General features: G+C 38.7%; 1 protein-coding gene across 1 annotated transcript in view; it reads right to left on the minus strand.

Annotated features, from left to right (window-relative positions):
• UST (uronyl 2-sulfotransferase) overlaps positions 1–21,771 on the minus strand; it is a 298,701-nt gene that overhangs the window by 163,749 nt on the left and 113,181 nt on the right. The gene's annotated exons all lie outside the window — the stretch shown is intronic.

Here is a 21,771-nt window from a genome sequence, read left to right on the forward strand (position 1 = left end):
CCTCTTGGTCCTTGTGTTCTCTTAAATTACACACCATGGGGTTACAGTTATTGCTGAACGACAGCAAGTCTTGAATGCCCCTATGGTGCAGAATTTAATGAAACACAGCTCAGGACAGATGCAAGGACACCAGCTCGCTCTCCCTCCCTTTCTCTGTTTTCTTTCCTTCTGTTATCGCTCTGTGCCGTTATATGTCATCTGATAAGTAGCCTTGAGATGAAAAGAAATGATAACTCATGAACTGAAACTTTCATTGAGATATTTTCCAGTGGAGTATATGGACTCAGGAAATGGGACGCAAAGTGCCAGAAAAAAGACCAGTGGATAACGCATTTGACTCTATTTTTAAATTATAATCTCTTTGCTGCCAAAAAGGATTGGGCACCACTGTCTTCTCCTCCCCCACCCCTCCAAAAAAAGCACAGAACCAAGAAGACAACTAAAACAAGAACAAAAGACAACAGGTAAGTAAAAAGGGAAAGGAGACAATACAGAAAAAGGAAAAAACGATTTCATCTTCCTACCAAATTATTTTTTTCTGATAATTTTTTTTAAACTTAACATTTCTCTTTGGAGCATCTGAGTTTCCAGTTGTGACTTTCTAGAAAACCTATTTGTTTTAAAAGCCCAATTTTTCCAAAGCCGAGTGATTGAGAGAAGGGTGACTGGGAATTCTAAAAGCTAAAAAGTAAAGCCTGAAAGAAGAAGACATCAAGTCTATCAACAAAATCAAAGACCGGTAAAAAAAAAAAAACCATAAAGGAAGAGCTAGTCGCTTCCCAAAGGGAGAGAAAGGTTTCAGTGGCTGGTAGATGAGGATGAAGAGGGACAAGACTAAGTCCCAAAAGCTGTCTGGGCCCCAAGGAAAAGGTCTAGCAATCCACCCCTCCCCTACCCTACCACGTGTTTTAGGGAGCTGTGGGTTGATAGAAATCCCAGAGGCCAGCTCCCCAAGGGGTGTCTTCAGAGGCTCTGGGCCATATAGAGAGGCACTGTTGCTCTTGACCAGAGCTTGAGCTTCTGGGTGTCTTTGGCTGAGGGAGATACTTAGTAACATGGTTCTGGGGCAGTTTGCTATGAGAACACTTCTGGGATTTCTCTGGAGCTATGAGACAATGTCGGGTCCTCGGGGTCAGGACAAGGAAGATGCAGCACATGTGCGCCTGCTGAGCAGAGACCCTGCTTGGGCCAGTGTTATGGAAACAACAGGCTGAAACCCAATACTGGGCCCAGTGACCTGAGACAACACTGGACAGAGGACAGCACTGGGACAAGGTGTCACTCCCCTGAGGTCACACAAACTCCTCCCCCCCACCCCACCCCCCCGGGAAACTGACGGGCCATAAGAAGGGATGAAAGGAACAGGAAGAAGAGACACCTGAGAAGGTGAATTTAAACTAGAAGAAACTAAGAAACTACCACTAGTGGAAATGAGGACTCTTGGGCAGGCTTACTCATATTAGGGAAAAATCGAAAATGCTGTGTTTTTGCTCAGCTAACTTCATACCTTCAAGTGTGTATATACATATGCCTATGTCTATGTCCTGAAATTTACTAGAAAGTTGAACTCTAATTAATGGAAAAAGCAGGAAATAGAGGTCCATCTAGCGATTTGGGGTTAACTGCAGTAACTTTTTTTAAGGTTGTGGGCCTGTAGTCCAGGCAGAAAGCATAGGTGGGCTGTAGTCTGGAAGAACGGGGGATGGGCTTGATTGTCCTTAGTACCCAGAGGTCTGAGGAAGAAAAGGGAGACTAGGTAGGAAGGACTGTCAAGTATGTATTCAAGACTATATGAGGAGATTTAAAGAACCTATTCTGATTACGAAATTTATCTGTTTCCGCAACACAATCAAATTATTTCCTGGCTCCATTAATAGGAAACAAACTTCTAAATCATTAAATACATAGCAGAAAATGTCCCCCATTTTCTCCAAACCATGCAGGACTGTGGCCTGTTGCTTTTCTTAATAAGGTTAGTTCCTTCTACATTTGTGGAATTAAGGCAATAGTTCTTAAAATAATAAGCACTATGCATCCTGTGAAAGTGGAACTTGCCTATTTAGCCATCTGAACACATCACATCTGCCATCACTTTTGATGGGGAAAAAGTTCTTGCAGAATGTCTATCCAGCTAAAGATTTATCTTCTTCTTGCCAGCTACTTTGACCACAGCAGAGTAATCACTTAGAAGGCAGGTGCAGAGGCTGGCAATTCTCTAAGTGAAAACAGAGGTGGTCTGCCAGCCCATGTCCCCCCTGCTAACACGTCATCCCAAGGACAGCACTGCGGAACAACATTGCATGAATAATGCAGATTCTGAGTTCTGAGTCCCTAGGGACCTCGGGGCTCCATTACTGAAACCAAGCAGCAAAAAGTGCCCACCCAGAGCTCCTTGGGGCACCTGAAATTAGAATATTAGTAAAGCCTATTTAGAGGGAGATGAAAGTTTTCAACCTTTTTTATATGTACATGTATATGAAGAATTTCAAATCATAAGTTAATAAAATCACTCATCTATTCTAAGTGCCGCTAGCACAATGAGAGAACCATTTAGTTTTCTATGCCTTAGCTGGTGACTTTAGAGAACTGGAGAGAGCGCTTCTCTCTGCGCTGAAGGTGGAACTTTTAGATCTCTGTTGTGGAGTCTATTCAAGGCCAAAAGCAGATGGCACTACCCATTTGCATATTTGAGCATCCATTATAATTAGAGCTCTTTAAATATAAAAACGTTGAATTACTTTCCATTAGAGTTTCTGACAACATAGAGAAATTTCATTAAAACACGCTTCTTCTCAAAGAGAACATCATAAGGCAAATATAATTTCCAATAAAATAATATTGGAAAAAAAGACATACAAAAATTTTTTAAATTTTAAAAAACTTAAAACGTCTTATGAAAAGATAATTCTAAGCTTTTAAAATTATGAAATATGAAATACATACAAAAGAATGTATGAAAGCATATTCTTATAATCCTTAATTTTGGATGAATTATAGCTTTAGGCTGTAACTCAAACATTCAAGGATCATATAATCATAACATCAACTGTAAATAATTAAAAGATTAATAGGAAACTATTGAAAATATTTTGATAAGGTTCAAGAATGAGACCCATGTGAACAGATGGAATAAATTAAGTTCTTAGATCCCCCCAAAAGGGGATGATTCACCTTTTTAATCAATAGTCTTTTTGTGATGCTAATAAAAAGATTTCAATTCAAACATTATATTACAAAATCATTTTGTAACTAAAATGAAGGAAAATTCATCTTTCACATATACTTTTGGATACATTTGAAAACACGTATAACTTAATAATTCAAATTACTCATGTTTACATGGAGGTAAAAGAAACTGGATATTTATCATTCAAATGTAAAATATTGTAAAATATTGTTATTCTGTGTAACAATGGCTGACATTCTCATCTACCAAGATAAAAAATAAACCCTGAAAGTCCAGAATGTTGAAACGAAATTATTTTTCTCTGGGATACTTCACTAATGTACCATTTGGCTTTGGGTCCATAACAGTAACCAAGTAGTCCTTTATGTTTTTGACTTGATGAAACAGTAATCTAAAAGGTATCTCACTGTATCACTGATTAAAAATATATTATGTTTATCTGTTAAAAACATTTAGTAGGGATGCCTGGGTGGCTCAGTCAGTTGAGTCTCTGCCTTCGGCTTGGGTCATGATCCCAGGGTTCTGGGATCAAGCCCCACATGGGGCTCCTTGCTCAGCAGGGAGCCTGCTTCTTCCTCTGCCTGCTCTGCCTCCCACTCCCCCTGCTTGTGCTCTCACTCTGACAAATAAATGGATACAATCTTAAAACACACACACACACATACACACACACACACAGTAACAAAAACACATGTTTGCTAGGGGGAAAAAAAAACTTGGCTAACATGGATCAATCTGATTTGAACCAAATGCCACAAAACATATACAATCACATGTATTTAAAACATCTACCCTGAAAGGCCTCAGGAGATATTCCAAATGGACAGTTGTTATATCTACAAATATTAGCAATTCAGATCCGGACCCAGTAAAGCACAGTTCATCAGTTAGTTACATGAGGGCATGTTAACTTAGTTAATGAAATTTGTACCAGGCTGGTGTTAAGCATTTTAGGTGTTTTCTTTCAATCCATCTTCTCAACAACCCTACCAAGTGGGAACTTCTATCTCTAGAGGATAATATATATTCAGAAATCTGTCCCAAATCACATAGTAGTTAAGAGTCAGCCTTAATCTTAAGTTAGGTTCACTAAGATCTAGAAGCCCAGCAGTCATCTCTTTCTCTCCAATGGCCATCACGCTAATGATGTCTGTCCTTAGTGTCCATCTTGGATCTCAAAAAAATTTTGAAATTTCAGAAACATCTACTGGCTAACCCCCACATATTATCTGTGAAGTGAACAAACGACAAGCCCAGATGGGTTCATTTCTTTCCTAGCCTGATATTGCTAGCCATGGCGCAATTAAATTGCAGCAAAGAATATCAAGAGAACTGGGATCCTCCTAAAACTACTCTCTGCTATTTTTCTTAAAGCCCTGACACACGTCTTCAGTGGGATCATTCTTTTTGGCCAAAGGAAAGAGGGCATCTGGTTTCAAAAAAGAGGGAAAAATAAGAGAGGCATAAGAATCAAAGTCAGGGGAGAAAGTAAGTCCAGGTAAGAAGCACCTCCTTTTCCAGGCCACCTGCCATTATCAGACACCATGCGAAACTAGCCATGCATGGTAGAATCACGCTGGAGATAGCTAACAGAAATGACAATCTTGTTTTGGATACCTCTGAATGCCAGATGAAAGGGTTCCTCCAGGTACGTATAATTAGTACTATCCATTAAGCTATAAAAGATGTATAAAACATGTTTCTTGTCCTTAAGGAATTACAATACACTTGGGGAGATGAAAATATATACATACAGGTGACATTTCAAAGTATAATGATGTGTGCCAACTACTGTTATGGGAGAGTATTAGAAGATCCTAAGCAACATTTTTAGTGCTTTATACTTTTGCACCCAATGATCTCTAACAGGAGTTCAAAGGGACCTTCTCCTCTGTGGAAGAAAAGGAATCCTTAAGGTCTGCATTCCCCAAGGGCAAAACTAGGCCAAAGGGGCAAGAAACAGTGCTCTCAAAGGTACAGTACAACAATTTTAAAGCTGTTTTCTACTTGGAGCCCTTTCTGAATCTCTTCCTGTTGTGGGCCTGTTTCACATTGCTCATTTGTTCTTAGGACTCAAATAACTAGTGTAATAATAAGTGGTTCCCAATTTCCCCTTACTGGAGAGAAAAAAAGCTAAGAGGGAGTCTGGGTATGGCTACAGTGAAAGGCTACCAGGAGAGTTTGGTTGGTTCTGCTCTGCTCTGCTCTGGATCTTAGGGAGAGACAGCGAGCATCCTGCATCTTCTTACCTCCAGGGGTAGTAAAAGTTCAAGATCAAAATGAGAGTGTGAACCTGGAAGACAACTGTCAGGATGTCATTGAGCCTGCCTTTCACGAGGCTTCAGGGGCAAAAGGAACCCTGGAGATCCACACTGGGTTCATTTACAGAGGGGCCCTCAGGAAGCAGGAAAGAGAGGCAGGTCCTGGAGGACTCAGGGGTTCAGGAAACAGGTCATCCTCATCTTTACCCATCAGCGACATAGCCTTACAGATCCAAAACCACATTTACAAACATTTCTTGAATTCCTTTTCACAAAAATGAGAATGTGAAGAATATAGGGAAATCACTAATATTTTTCATTTTAAAAATGAGATAAACAAAACTCAAGAAACATACTTGGCTTTTGTCAGCTCTAAGAACTAGTAAGACCTGAAGCCTGGGCTTGTCCCAGGGTGTTCAGACTCCTTGTTCTCAAGTCTTCACACAGTTGAGCTTTGAGCTAGGGAGGTCACAGAAGGTGCAGGAATCAGGCACAGCTCTACAAGGGGGGTACTCTGAACAGCAGCAATCCAACGAACGACTTGGGAGATAAACATCAATAATGACTAAATTGTAAAGAAAAGTCAGTGATGAACAATATTCTTATTGGGAAAAAGAGAATGTTCATTTTCTATTATATAGAAAATGAGAATGATCTTACTAGATTGAAGAACATCAACTCTGAAACAAGAGGCTGTGCCTCCCAACAGCCTTGTTCTCTTCCTTACCCACTGTGGATTTGTCATCCATGAACATGTATACACTTTTATGGGGAATGACTTATAATTTTGGCCTGCCCTGTCATTTGGGCAAACGAAGTCTGGTTGTTTATCAACCATCAGACAAAGCAGAATATCCTTCCTCTTGTCTTTGATATACTTTAAGATTTGAAGGACATCATTCCTATTTATTTCAGACCAGAGATGTGCTTAGGGCTTGGTGAAGAGTTTTGTGTTCTCCTCAAACACACTCCTTCTAGTTTTATAGACTTTGATCATTTTCCCGAGCCAATGTCTTTCCTGGCAAGAATCGAAATCAATTTAGTCTTTTCTCCCAGCTTCCAAGAGCATTCAAGTTGTTACATTCTGGATGTTCTCCAGCTCAATTATGCCTCTTTTGATCTTTGTTGACTAAAACTGCACGTAATCTTTCAGGTGTGGATGGATTGTAGCTTCCACTAGACACTGTTATGTCCTTTGCTGGAGTGTGTCCAGGGGTTTGATATCCTCCTTGGGCTGCAGTATCACCCCAGTTGGGACCCCTAAGTGAGAGCTGACAAAGACACCAGGCTTAGGGGATAGTGCTGTGGTTGAGTACTACTCTTTCACCAAAAGAAAAGAAAAGAAAAATCTGAGTCACCTGCAAACTCAGGGGCTTTTCTGGGTGTTTCTTCCGCTGGGTCACCAGTAAAAATGTTGAAACAAACTGAACATTGATAAAAGTGCCTGCTTATAGTCCCAAGCTGTCTGCCCCCAGTAAATTGTAAAATTGAACTAAATTGAATTAAACCAGTTCAAACTGTGTTCCTAAGTGCAAGGTCAAAACTCACAAAGGAAACAGGAATCTCTCAAATAGCTACATGCTTTCAGAAAAATAGCAATATTTTGTTAGCATGATAAAGAATCTCCATTTTAAGCAGCAAAATCACACTTACTGTTAAGATACGTGTAGCATTGTTATTAAAACTTCAAACAAAACAAAGAGGCTGTCTATAGCCATTCAGTCATTTGACAAGTATTTATTGAGTGCTACTATATGCCAGGTACATGCTCTAAATGCTGGTGATATGATGAGAATTAATACATCCTCCCCCAGGATGGACTTTCCATTACTTAATATTATTCTGGATAATGCTATTAAACTTGAAACAGAGTTAGATAGGAGATAAAATGAATATTGTTCAATTATGTGATCCCTTGTTAAGGAGAAGATTGAATTAAGGAAAAATGATTGAAATAGATACGAAGTTGCACAAAATCAAAATTTGTAAAGATTATCACAAAATCAATAAATTTTAAAGATTATCACAATCAGTTTATATATATACATATATTTTATATCTAGGAGTAACCTTTTGCAAGAAATGTAAAAGGCCCCATTTGGAACCAAAGAGTGCTCAAATAAAGAACATTCAAAGAATAGTAGCAACAACAGAAAGCTCTTGGAAATTAGAAATATGAAAACAATGAGGAAGAAACAACAGAAAGTTTGGAAAACAGAGCTGAAAAACCTTTCCAGATAACAGAGTAAACAAAGAAAAGAAAAATAAGAGGAACAAAAATAAGATAGACAACTCTATTTGGAGGTTCAGCAACCAAAGAAAGAGTCCAAGAAAGACAGAAAGAGAAAATGCAGAGGAAGAAATCATCAGAGAAGAAGGTCAAGCAAATGTCCCAAAATAAGATTGTAGTTTCCAGACCACTGAGTGTCCAGAATAGGACCTGAAAACTGGCACACGGTAGACACAAAATTACACAATTTTAGAACATTAGGAATAAGAAGCTTCCAGAGACAGATTAGATTTTCACATTCAAAGTCAAGAATTAGTCTTCTCAGCCGAGATACTAGAAGCTATAATGAAATGGAGAAAGATCAACAACCTTCTGGGCGGGGAATTCTGTTGTGGCAGAGACATGCGATGCTTAGAACACCCAAGTGCTCCATTTCCCAGCCTCCTCCAGCTGAGCTTGGCCTTCCAACCAATTCCAGCCAACAGGGTGCTCACAGAAGTGACACGCATCACCCCTCTAGTTCCTCTTTGCCCTGCCACAGTGACACAAAGGTCCTAAGTTGAGACGGTGAAGCCACAGGGGGCATCCGGCCAGGATCTGGAGCAAGCTGCTGAAAGAAAAGAGCCCCTGAATCCACTGAGGATCTTATCTCAGCAAGACATAAACTTGAAGGAGGGAAGCCATTGAGATTTTGTATCACCCTAACCTAGCCTGATCAATATTGATAGATTTCCAATCTGGAATTTTACAACCTTGCCAGGCTATTAGTCAAGGGTAAAACAGCCATCTTCAGAAAGGCATTATTTCAGATAACTTCCATACTACACACCTTTTTCTCAAGAAGCTACTGGAGACCAAGGAAGGAGAAAGGTATGTAGAAAAGGCGGAATAATGCATTCCCACTACCCCCCTCCCCCCCACCACAACCAGGATGCCAAAGTCCAAACCTCCAGAATCCATGAATTTGTTTCCCTACACGGCAAAAGGGATCTTGAGATGGTGAGATTACCCTGGACGACTCGGATGCACACAACATAATCACAGGGGTCTTCATGAGTGGAAGGGAAATGGGGAAGAGTCAGAGTTTGAAGATGCAACGATGCTGGCTTTGAAGACGGAGGAAGGGGCCACCAGGCAAAGAACACAGGTGGCCTTTGGAAGCTGGAAAAGGGAAGAAATGGATTCTCTCATAGAGCTTCCAGCAGGAACATAACCTGGCTGACTCCTTGACGTTAGTCCAGAGCCACCCATTTCAGACTTCCGTAAGATAATACACTTGTGCTGTTTTCAGCCCCCAGGCTTGTGGTAGTGCATTACAGCAGCAGGGGGAAACTCTTGCAACATGGGGTATAGGAAGTGGAAGCCAAGGCTGAAGGGGGACACTCCCAGACACATCTGGGCTGGAGGCTGGACCCAGATCGGAGCAGGCAAAAAGGCCCAGGAGAGACATCTACAACCTCGCTAGCGTGTTTGGAGGCGCTGGGATTTACGCTGCTGGAAAAAAGTCTCGCGATAACTTGGACGGGGAAGAACACGTCATAGCGGCCGCACCGCCCCTGTCAGTTGCCTGGTGGCAGCAGTAAAAACACTGAGCGTTGGGGCAGCCCAAATAACACACACTGGGTTTAGAAGGAAGGGGCTGAAAAAGGGGGATGAGGGTGGGGAGCAATGGGCTGTCATGAAAGTGCTATATCCGCCCATTTCCAGCAGAAGGAGGTCAACAGAGGAAGCCTAAAGCTGAAAAAAACCCAGAAAGCAGCATAAGCCAGTTAGTTATTCAGAGATATGAAAGCTGATTCTTAAAATTGGTTGAAAGAGTGTAAAGATACTATTTCTGAACAACAGAAAGTAATGGGGAGGGTGCAGTCAGGGCTCACTTCTTCACAAGCTAATGAGCCATTTGGTGCTTTAAACTCTCGGCGTTACATATATGCATGACTTTGATTACACATAAAATGTACATACAAGGGCTGGCAAAACATTTGCAACAAATGATACATAGGCCTTCATATTCTTAATATACAGGGAAGATTGGGCAGGATGGTGAAAAATGCTTTGTTATGCTTGCCTCTGAGTGGTGGCATAATACGTGATTATTCTTTCCTGCTGCTCTATAATTTTCTGTACTTCCCACATCAAAACAAAATAGGAGCATGCATAATTTTTAAAACAAAAAGAACTGATCAGATGGTCAAGGAAGAAATAAAACAAGCAAAAAGAATTAGGTAACTATATTGGAAGCTGCTAAAATGTTTAAGTTACTACAACTTTGAAAACCCTCAAGCAGTTGTTAACCTGCCAAAAAAAATGGCGGCCTGAGCTTTAATTTACTAAAGCAATTTCTTGATTAAATATGCTTTCCAACAACAATTTGCAATTTAAAAATTTCATGCTTCATTTAAAGCGCTTTATTTTTGTTAAAGGCAGCCCAAACCTGACAATGCATTAAGTCTGTGATTGTGACTGGTGCGGGTTTGGATAAGGTTTGAAGAACATCTTATCACCAATAACTGGCCTGTGGGCTTTGAGGAGTGGGGTGGGGAAGATGATAAGAGAACAATTATATAAACCACCACGTATTTTTAGACCTGTGGCTTCACAGATTTTTTTTTTTAATTAACAGAAAAAGAAGTGGAAGATATGCTTAATAGTACTAACCATTTGTTGAGTAAGAAATGGATTCATTATGTTCTTCTTGGGAAGGAGTGAACACATTACATGCTCATAAAACTGATAAATTTAGAAGTACTGTTTCTGAACTTGGACACAGATTTCCATGGAAAGTTGAAATCTCAGGAGGCCACTGGCTGGGCCAAAGCCTTCCATGCTAATGATTAGAGGCTGTGATGAGTTCAATGGAAGGGTGAAGGAAGAATACAGGTGACTTACATAATACCTATTATGTAAGGCTGATTTGTTCCTGTTTGGCAGATTTCTCCTCTTCTTCTTCTTCTTCTTCTTCTTTTTTTTTTTAATCTTTTATGTTATTAATTATCCATCTCAAACAATATACCTAAGTATAAAGTTCTTCAGGGTACCCACTGAACTCAAATGCTCTTAGAATTATTTAAAAATAAAATACTTGAGTCATAAATTTTCCTATCATTTGCAATGATTAAAAAAAAGTGAGAGGGTAGAAGGGACTCCTTCAAGGTCATGCTTATCTGAGTGAAACTGATTCCTAACTCCCAGCCTCATTCTGTTCTGCTAGTTCTTTCTCTAAACCTAATATATTTATCATGAATCATTAAACACAAACCTATTACCCAGTGCAATTGATTCATCCATAAAATGAAAAGTGACTCCACTTTTGTAGTGTTTTTTAAAAAGGACTGTGGATAAAGCCAGGTGTGGACACAAAGAACAATATGGACTTAAGAAAAGCTGAATGCAAAAGGTCATGGAAGGCTTTGCTTTCTGTTCCAAACCAGCCCAAGGAAGAAAGGGGGCAACCACAGAACCTGAAAGTTCTGAAACTTCATTTTTTCTGCCTTGGATAAAAATAAGAAGATGTAAACTTTGGAGAATGCCATTTTTTTTTTTCCTCCAAAGAAGATCAAACAGTGTGCCACCAGACATGTAATTAATTGCTTTTAAAAATCCAGAGAAAATACAGTTGGGGGTTGGGAGCAAGTCTTATTCTAAGTAATAGCAAACTGAGTTCCTGGAATCTGTAAAAGGCTGTTTATAAGCAATACCTGGAGTACAGAAGAACCCCTGCTGGATGCTTACTTATGTTTGGTGCCTAAGTTCTTCCTTTAAGCTCACAACTGTACAAGGTGGATGGAACCATCTTCTTTTACAAATATAAAACTGAAGCTTAGAGAGGCGAAATGTTTATTCTAAGGAAACTAGTTACATAGTAGGATCTGAACTGAGGTCTGACACCAAAATCCATGCTTCTCAGACTCCTGGCCACCAAGAGAAATTACGGAAGTTGGAATGAAGACTTTGGGACATTAAAAGACTCACATGTTTTAAATCTCAGGGGTGGACCCATTGGGTAGGTTGGATGTATGTCTTCTCTGTCTCATTATTTTTTTTTAATATTTGGAATATTTCATAATAAAAAGATAACTATAAAGAAACTTCATTTTTTTCTGCCTTGGATAAAAATAAGAAGATCTAAACTTTGGAGAATGCCATTTTTTTTTCCCCAAAGAAGATCAAACAGTGTGGGTCTGGGGGTATTTACAACAGGATGAGATGGAGCTCTAAAACCAGAAGGCCCGCTTAGCAGCAGCACTGGCTTCAGGAATTGTTGTCAGACTGGAAGCAGCTAGATGAAGTAGGCCAAGCTCACATCCAAGTCTGTGCCCAAGATTTATTTTCTTCTTGCAGATCTTAACAGAGAACAGAAAAACATGGTGGATGGCCACGTCTGTACGCTCAAAAATAGGTTCTGAGGGATAAAATAAGAAATTACTTTTCCTTTTGAATCTCAGGACTGTCTGTATAGGGTCATTTACACTCGAGAATATCTTGATCACAAAACCGTGTGCTCCCATAGTTTTTGATTCTTTAAAACCTCCAGATGCAAGTAGACTGTAAAGTATTAGATAACAGAAATGATCTTCAACTATTTTGTGTCTTTCCAATCCTTTGCATAAAGTAGGCACTCAAAAATTAATTGATACTAAAGGGAAATTAGTTTCTGGGGTGGTTTGGGAGATAAAAAGGACTAACCTTTACTGAGCAATTGTTCAATGTCAGACACCACTATGTATTAGACAAATGTCATTTCAAGTAACATCATTCCTTCTCATTCATTTGAAGATTGCTTGCTCAGCATAATAAATTGTAAAACTTCTTCTAATAAACCCATTTTTAAATAGAATTTTGGATACTAATACTACATAGAATGTTACTTTATATGGAAAAAATAGTATGTATTATCTTATATATCAAAATACTTTTATATACAAATGTCAGCATCAGCATATATCTTAACCATCTATGTATCATCAGGATGCACTGCACCCAATTTTAGTTTTTTTGGGTTTGGGGTTTTTTTTAACAATTCTAACTATTTGTGTGTATTAACATTTTTTTTAAGATTTTAATTATTTTACTTATTTGAGAGAGAGAGCGAGCAGGGAGGAGCAGAGGGAAAGGGATAAGCAGGTCCTATGCTGAGCGCAGAGACAATTGCGGGGCTCAATCTCATGGGCCAGAGATCAGGATCTGAGCCAAAATCAAGAGTCAGAGGCTAACCGACTGTACCACCCAGGCACCCTTGTGTATTTGTATTTCTTGACATCATTCTTTTTTAGAATGTTCCAAAGAAAATACACCTTATTTTTCAATAAAGAGAATAAAACCCATTCTACCCATAGTTATTGTCAAATAGGTCCATATTATTACAATTATAGAACATAATTATAATACTAAATATAATTACCACATAACAGGGTCTATCAGCCTCTCTAAAAAATTTAAGATTCACTATGGGATCTTAATGATTTTATTTTTTTCTGTATCTTGAGACACTTGCTTTCTCATCATCCTAGAATAATTATCTACCAATTATGCATCAATTACTCTCAAATATGCTTTAAAAAGACAAAAGTAGTAGAAAAATTGAAGAATGATGGAATGGCTGTAACTACACTGCTGTTCAGTGATTATTGGAATGTTCTATTCTGTTCTGTCAAATACACTAGCCACCAGCCACAGAGAACCCAGGGAATTTGATACTTAATCAGTGCAAATGAGAAACTGAATTTAAAAAAAATTTTCATTAATTTAATTTCAATAGCAGCATGAGCCTAATGGCTACTGTCCTGAACAGGGTAGGCCTGGAAGAGTAAGTCACTGGCAAAATACTCCACTATTGCATTGCTCTTTGTATTTTACTGTGTTGTCCAAGGATTGTGTCATCTTTCCAAAAGATATAAAAGAAGGCTGGAGACACCATCTTTGTAGTTTGCTTTTAACTTTCATGAGAGTGGAGAGTTCGGAATTTTTATTCCTGCCTATAATGACAAAGAGAAGAAAACTGACAGAGGGAGAGGTTTTACCAGGGAAGGCGGAACCAGAGATGAATGCTGGAGTTAGACAGCAGCACTTGCAACTCTAATCATGACGATGATATTGATCGTGAAAGGGAAAACCACAGACTCTGAGCCTTCAGATGATGACATCCTGGATTAGTTCTCTCAAATTCAATAGTTGATGAGGAAACAACATATATCTAAGGACAAAATTTATATATATATATATATATATATATATATATATTTAATTAATTAACTACATTTATATATATTTATACATATGGTGTTCTCATGGAGTTAGTCATCAAGCAGAAGGACTTCATCAAACAATATTTTGCATCAGGAACCTGGACAATCCCATTTTACTAAATGAATGTGGGACAGTGTTCTCTAACCTTTTATGATATTTGTACACCAAAATGTATTATATATGCAGTCTATAAATGGACAAATGCTGAAGGTAGGTATGTATACAAAAGAGACTGGGAGGGAAAAGATGAGGTAAAAATTAAACATGTACTGGATTGATAAAAAAAAGTTTAAAGGTTCATTGGACTTGGATAGTAAATGGTGATGACTATTTTTTTTCTGGTATACTAGAGTTAAAACTTATCTTGTAGTTAATCTACCAGATAACTATATGAAGAGTAAAATTCCAGAAATAAGGTAAAAATTTATTATATTTCTACTTATATAGGTAATCTTGAAATGGTAAAAATAGACTCTGGGGCTACACAGCCTTGGGTTATGATTCCAAGCCTAGTACTGAGAACATGACCCTTGGCAAGTCATTCAGCTTCTCTATGAACTAGTTCCCTCATCTGTAAAATAAGGATTAAAAATTATTTCCTCTCTTGGAAATTAAAAAATACTTTAAGACAAATGAAAATGGAAACACAACATCCCCAAATCTTTGGGAAACAGAAAAGTAGGTCTAAAGGGTTAGTTTCTGGCAATACAGGCCTAATTTGACAAACAAGAAAAATCTCAAATGAACGATCTAACCTTACCCCTAAAGGAACTTGAGAAAGAAGAAAAAATAGAGCTGCAAATTAGTAGAAGTAAGAAAATTATAAAGATTAGGATGGAAATAAATAAAATAGAGACTAAAAAAAATAAAAAAGATTACTGAAACTAAGAGCCAGTTCTTTGAAGAGATAAACAAAATTGATAAACCTTTAGCCAAATTAAAAAAGAAAAAAGAGAACTCAAATAAATAAAAGCAGAAATCAAAAAGAAGTAAAATTCAACACCAGAGAAATACAAAGGATTTTATAAAGACTATTATAAAAAATTATATGTCAACAAACTGGACAACCTCAAAGAAACAGATAAATTCTTAAAACACACAATCTTCTGGGGCACCTGGGTGGCTCAGCTGGTTAAGTGCCTGCCTTTGGCTCAGGTCATGATCCCAAGGTCCTGGGATTGAGACTTGTGTTGGGATCTCTGCTCAGTAAAGAGGCTGCTTCACCCTCTCTCCCACCCATCATGCTCTCCCTCTCCGAAACAAATAAAATCTTTAAAAATATATATATAATCTCCTAAGACTGAATCAGAAAGAAATAGAAAATCTGAACAGACTAGTTGCTAGTAATGAAATTGAGTCAGAAATTGAAAAACTCTCAAGAAACAAAAGTCCAAGACCAGATGCTTCACAAGTCAATTCTATCAAACATTTTAGGAGGAGTTAATACCTATCCTTCTCAAACTATTCCAAAAAAATTGAAGAGGAAGGAATGCTTTCAAATTTATTCTATAGGGCAGCAATACCCTGATACCAAAATCAGACAAAGACGCTACAAGAAAAAATTACAAGCCAATATCCCTGGGTGAACATAGATGCAAAATTCCTCATCAAAATATTAGCAAACTGAATTCAGCAAGATATTAAAAGGATCAAGTGGGATTTATTCCGAGGATGCAAGGATGGTTTGATATCTGCAACTCAATCCACGCGATACATTACATTAACAAAATGAAAGATAAAAATCATATGATCATTGCAGTAGATGCAGAAAAAGCATTTGAAAAAATCCAGCATTTATTCATTATAAAACACTTTCAACAAAGTGGGTATAGAGGGAACATACCACAACATAAAAAATGCATATATGACATATCCACAACTAATGTCATATTCAACAATGAAAAGCTACAAGCTTTTGCTCTAAGATCAGGTACAAGACAAGGATGCCTACTATAACCAATTTTATTCAACACAGTATTAGAAGTCCTAGCAACACCAATCAGACAAGGAAAAGAAATAAAGGCATCAAAATTGGTAAGGATGAAATCTCACTAACAGTTTCACTATTTTCAGATGACATGGTAATAATATATATAGAAAGCTCTGAAACTCCATCAAACCACTACCAGAACTAATAAACAAATTCAATAAAGTTACAGGATACAAATTACTATACAGAATGCTGTTATGTTTCTATACACTAAGAACAAACTAGCAGGAAGAGAAATTAATAAAACAATCCCATTTACAATTACAACAAAAGAGTAAAATAGATAGGAATAAAGTTAACCAAGGAGGTGAAGGACTTATACTCTGAAAGTTATAAGACACTGATGAATGAAATTGGAGATAAAAGAAATTGAAGGGAAAATATACCATGCTCATGGATTAGAAAAATTAATATTATTAAAATGTCCCCACTACCCAAAGCAATCTCTACCAAAATTCCAATAGCATTTTTCACAGAACTAGAACAAATAATCCTAAAATTTATACAAAACCACAAAAGACCCTGATTAGTTAAAGCAATCTTGAAAAAGAAGAACAAAATGAAGTTATCACACTCCTGAATCTCAATCTGTCCTATAAAACTACAGTAATCAAAACAGTATGTATGGGCATAAAAATAGGCACACACATCAATGAAACAAACTACAAGAGGCCAGAAATGAACCCACCATTATAGGGTCAATTAATCTACAATGCAGGAGACAAAGATACACATTGGAGAAAAGACATCTCTTCAATAAATGCTGCTGGGAGAACTGGACACTACATGCAAAAGAATGAAAGTGGACTACTTTCTTACACTATACACAAAAACAAACTCAGATTGGATTAAAGACCTAAATGTGAGACCTTAAACCATAAAACTCCTAAAAGAAGACATAAGGAGTAGCTTCTTGGGTGTCAGCATTAGTAATATATTTTTTTTGGATATGTCTTCTCAAGCAAGGGCAGCAAAAGCAAAAGTCAATTGGCACTATAACAAACTAAAAGCCTTTTGCACAGAAAAAATTCATATGTATATATATGTACACCAACAAAATAAAAAGATAACCTGGTGAATTAGAAGATATTCACAAATGATATACCCAATAAGGGGTTAATATCCAAGACACATAAAGAACTCACACAACTCAACACCAAAAAACAAAGAATCTAGTTTAAAAATAGGCAGAGGGCTTGAATAAGCATTTTTCCAAAGAAAACAAATAGAAGGCCAACAGACACATGAAAAAATGCTAAACATCACTAATCATCAGGGAAATACAAACCAAATCCACAATAAGATAACACCTCACATCAGTCAGAATGGCTAGTATCAAAAAGACAAGAAATACCAAGTGCTGATGAGGATGTGGAGACAAGGGAACACTTGTGCATTGCTGGTGGGAATGTAAATTGGTACAGCCACTACAGAAAATAGTATGTAGGGTCCTCAAAAAATTAAAAATAGAAACATCATATGATCCAGCAATTGCAGTTCTGGATATTTAGTCAAAGAAAACAAAAACACTAATTTGGAAAGTTATATGCACCCCCATGTTCACTGCAGCATTATTTACAATAGTCAAGGTATGGAAGCAACTTATGTCTATATATAGATAAACTGGTAAAGAAGATGTGATATATATGTGTACACACACACACACACACACACAGAGGAATATTACTCAGCCATAAAAAAGAATGAAATCTTGCTGTGTGTGACAAAATGGACAGATGTAGAGGATCTTATGCTAAGTGAAAGTGAAGTACATCAGACAAAGACAGATACTACATAATTTCACTTATATGTAAAATCTAAAAACAAAATAATTAAACCAACAAAACAAAAACAGACTCAAAATACAGAGAATAAACTAGTAGTTGCTAGAAGGAGAGTGTGGGGTAAGGTGTGAAAACATTGAAGAGGATTAAGAGGTATAGGCTTCCAGCTATAAAATAAGTAAATCACGGGTATGTAAAGTTCAGCATATAGGTCAGTAATGCTATAACTTTGCATGGTGACAGAAGGTTAACTACATGTTAACTACATGTACCATGATAAGCATTGCATAATGTAATAAATTCCAATCACTACAATACAGGTTGTACACCTGAAACGAATATAATATTGTATGTCAACTATCCTTTAATTTTAAAAAAATGATTTCCTCTTCCATAGGGTTTTACCAAGACTAAATTCGCATGCAAAATTCTTTAAAAAAAAAAAAAAAGATTTCTCTTATTTATTTGAGAGAGAGAGAGAACTTGAGAGGGGGAAGGTCAGAGGGAGAAGCAGACCTCCCATTGAGCAGGGAGCCTGCTGTGGGACTCGATCCCGGGATTCCATGATCATGACCTGAGCTGAAGGCAGTTGCTCAACCAACTGGGCCACCCAGGTGCCCTCTATGCAAAGTTCTTAGCGGGGTGCCTGCCACTAGGAAAGGACAGACACCAGCTATGGACAGTGCTTTTATTTTTCTTGAGTTGCTTAGACCAGCTCTCCTTATCTATCAGATTTGGGACCCAACATACATGTATGAAACAATCCCCACATCCTATTTGCTACCACCCGAATTTATCATTGCTGTCACCAGCGGCTTGTGTGGGGACCCACGGGCCAAGTGAAGTGGAGCAGGAAAAGATAACAACCCTCAGAGATCAGGTTGCCCTCGGGTGTCATGAACTGCAGAAGCAGCTGCAGAGGTCCGAGCAGCACGGCTTTCTAGCCTGACCCTCATCTTCTCTTGCATGAGGGCTTTCTCCCTCCATTCCCCACCCCCCACCCTGATCTTTAGGTTGAGTGGGCATTACTCTAATGAAATAAAAAAATACAAAAAAAAAAAAAAGTTAAGAGTAAAAATCTCTTGAAAGCTCACCATCCAGAGAAAAAACTACTATTCTTCCAGGCTTTTCTCTGTACACACATATCCCATACACACAACTTCATAGGAAGTGTGATTGCACAATCCTGGCCGCTGCATGTCTGTTTTTGTTCTCAAGAATATCCTTCTAATTCATTCAGTAGAGATCTATGTGTTCATTCTTAGCAGGGCTCTAACCTTAAGCCATGTGTTCTGCGTGCACACAAAATGGTAGTAAAAAGTGGTTCACAGAAGAAAATACTAACATCCGCCTTTAAATAATGACTTAGATTAAAAATGGAGGTGAGCTGTGAGATTAAAGCAGATTTTAAAAACAAGTAAAAAATTCAGAGGCTTTTTTTTTTTCTTTTAATGAAAATTCTGGCGAGAAGGAAGCCCTGGGCTCTGTGTGCTATGTGGCACACACCCCATTCCCTAAATGGCTATTACTTGTGGAATGTGAAACTCGTGGAATGAACTTTTAATAAAATGAGAACTCGCCTGTAAAACTCAGTACATTTTCAGGGTTTAAAAACCTTATTTTATCTAGATCACAGCTCTTTCGATCTTGGCATCAGAAAGTTATTTATGAATGCTAAACACATATGAAAATGATGGGTCTGCCCTCAGTCTTGCTTTTCCGTGCCAGGCTAGGGGTGCATTCTGGAGGTCACACATATGTGAGTCCGTCTCCTCTGGATGCCACCCTGGTCCTGGAGACCCCAGGGGTCGATGGACCCAACTAACCAAGGCCCAACTTCAGGGGACATTCAAGGGACCTTAATCTAAAAGTCTGACTTTATCATTTCTGGGATTCATTTCCACCCTGGCAGAAGTAATAAGCATGGATGAAAAGATGTTAACATACCAACATTATTTTTACTCATTTTTGTATTCTTCTTATTTTGGCTACTGCTTAGGAAGTCAAAACTGTTTTTGCTACTCCACTCCTAGATAATGAAAATACAGTTATAGTAAAAAAATCTGTCACATTCTGCTGGTTGACGGAGATTATATTCACAATTTTGAACTTGGAATAGAATTGATATAAATGGATTGAGCCTGAAAGTGGTCTAAAATGATCTGATATGACCTGATCATTTCTGGGTGTCACAGGGAGCTCTGGCTGGGCGTGGGGGAAGAGGGAGGGGTAAAGACCAGGCTGCAGGGGTGGGGGAAGGCAGAACCAAGATAAGCTTCACACGGGCAAGGGGAGAGAATCCAGCAAATACAGAATCCAGGCACCAAGGATACTAGTAAAGAGGCAGGCAGGGTGGCCAGCTCAGCAAGGTCAAGGACCCTAGGCAAATTAAGGAGGTGGTCCCAAGCCAGTTACCAAGGATCACATCAAGAAGGCAAGTTTATATGAAGTGGGCCTGGGTCTCTCTGCTAGATAAAACCCCATTTATCAAACCTGAAACCCTAAATAGTGTCCCAACATGCCACTGAGACAAACAGCTGATGGGTCCCACACAGCCAGCCTCACCCCCTTTTCCTGCAGAACATAGAAAGTAGGGGGCGGTTTGCTGGACTCCTCTTGGGAGAGAAGTACAGTTAGTGGTGCAGGAACCTAGCAGGGCATCCACACCGTTCTTCTCCCCCACACCCACTCATCTTCCCTTCCAGACTGTTTGTTTTCCAAAGAAAATTTGTTTTCACTGTAAGATGAGTTACAACAGTGAGTCATCATTACATGACTAAGTAGCCTTTATAAAATAAGCCATACCACTCTCTCTAGGCCATCAGCAGTAAAAAACAACACAGAAAATGTCCAGGGACATTGTTTTCTCTAGATTCATGGCCTTTAAAGCAAACATGGTCCCAAGAACAGCACCATCAGCAACACTTGAGAGATTGTTAGAAATGCAAGTTCTCGGGTCCTACACCAGACCTACAGAATCAGATACTCAGGGGTCTGGGCCCAGCAATCCGGGTTTTAGTAAGCCTTCAGGAAACTCTGAGGCAAGCTCAAGTTTGAGAACACTGGCTGAGTGGAAGAAACCTGGGCTGGGAGCCAGAAGACCTTATTTAGATTCCAGCTCTGGATTCCATGGTCCAATTCAGTTAAATTTAATGAATAGTCACGATGTCCTACTGCAAGGGTGTGGGGATGCCAAGAGGAGCTAGACATGGTTCTTATCCATGGATGGTATCGAACTTTCATATGCTTTTGCTCCTTCAGGATAGGGCTTATTTTGTTCTGTCACTCTTGTTTTGTTTCATGTTTGTATTCCCGGTGCCCGCCAGCATCACAAGCCCCCACTATATATGCAGTGGACCAAGTGGCAGAGCTAGTCATAACTGTGATAAATACCACTGAGCCATTCATCAATAATCGTAATGTTCCTCCAGTCTAGTTAACATGAGCCACTGTTTATTTAATGCTTATTGCATGCCAGGGGCTGAATGTCATAGATCAGCTCATTGGATACTGTTAGATGTCCTGTACTGTGGGTACTATGGTTAATCCCCCTTTGCACATAAAAAAACTGAGGCTCCTAGTATTACATAGTTTGTCCAATGTCATACAGTGAGTGGCAGAGCTGGTGATGCCCCCAGGAAGACCTTGTTCCAAAGCTTACAGTCTTACAAAGAGTAGAGTATGTCTTCGAATCCCACAAGCTCAAAAGCCAACTTTGAGATAAATTTCCAGCCTCTAAGCTTACTGGGTGCTTAAAACTCTACTTTGTAGGTCATCATCATAAGTGATCCAAGCTGTCTTCATTATTCTCATTCTTTGGTATATTGATTGGCGTTCACTGAGCTTAAGAGAGTAAATAGTAGTGGGGAACTCCACTAAGAGGTCACTGGACTATTCTGACCCTTAAAAATCAGGCCAAAACTGCTTATAGGTTCTTCTCCTCACTCTATGTCAAAGATGAACTTGATGTCTGTCATCTACTTTCCTGTAAACAATTCAGGGCCAGGAGGGCTCTGGTTGGGATTGTTGGAGGCTGTAGGGACTGAGAAAGGAAAGGGGATCTAGGATCTGTG

The sequence above is a fragment of the Mustela putorius genome, unplaced genomic scaffold (assembly GCF_011764305.1).
Source record: "Mustela putorius furo isolate JIRA1106 unplaced genomic scaffold, ASM1176430v1.1 tig00003863_pilon_pilon_pilon, whole genome shotgun sequence".
NCBI classification, from domain to species: Eukaryota; Metazoa; Chordata; class Mammalia; order Carnivora; family Mustelidae; genus Mustela; species Mustela putorius.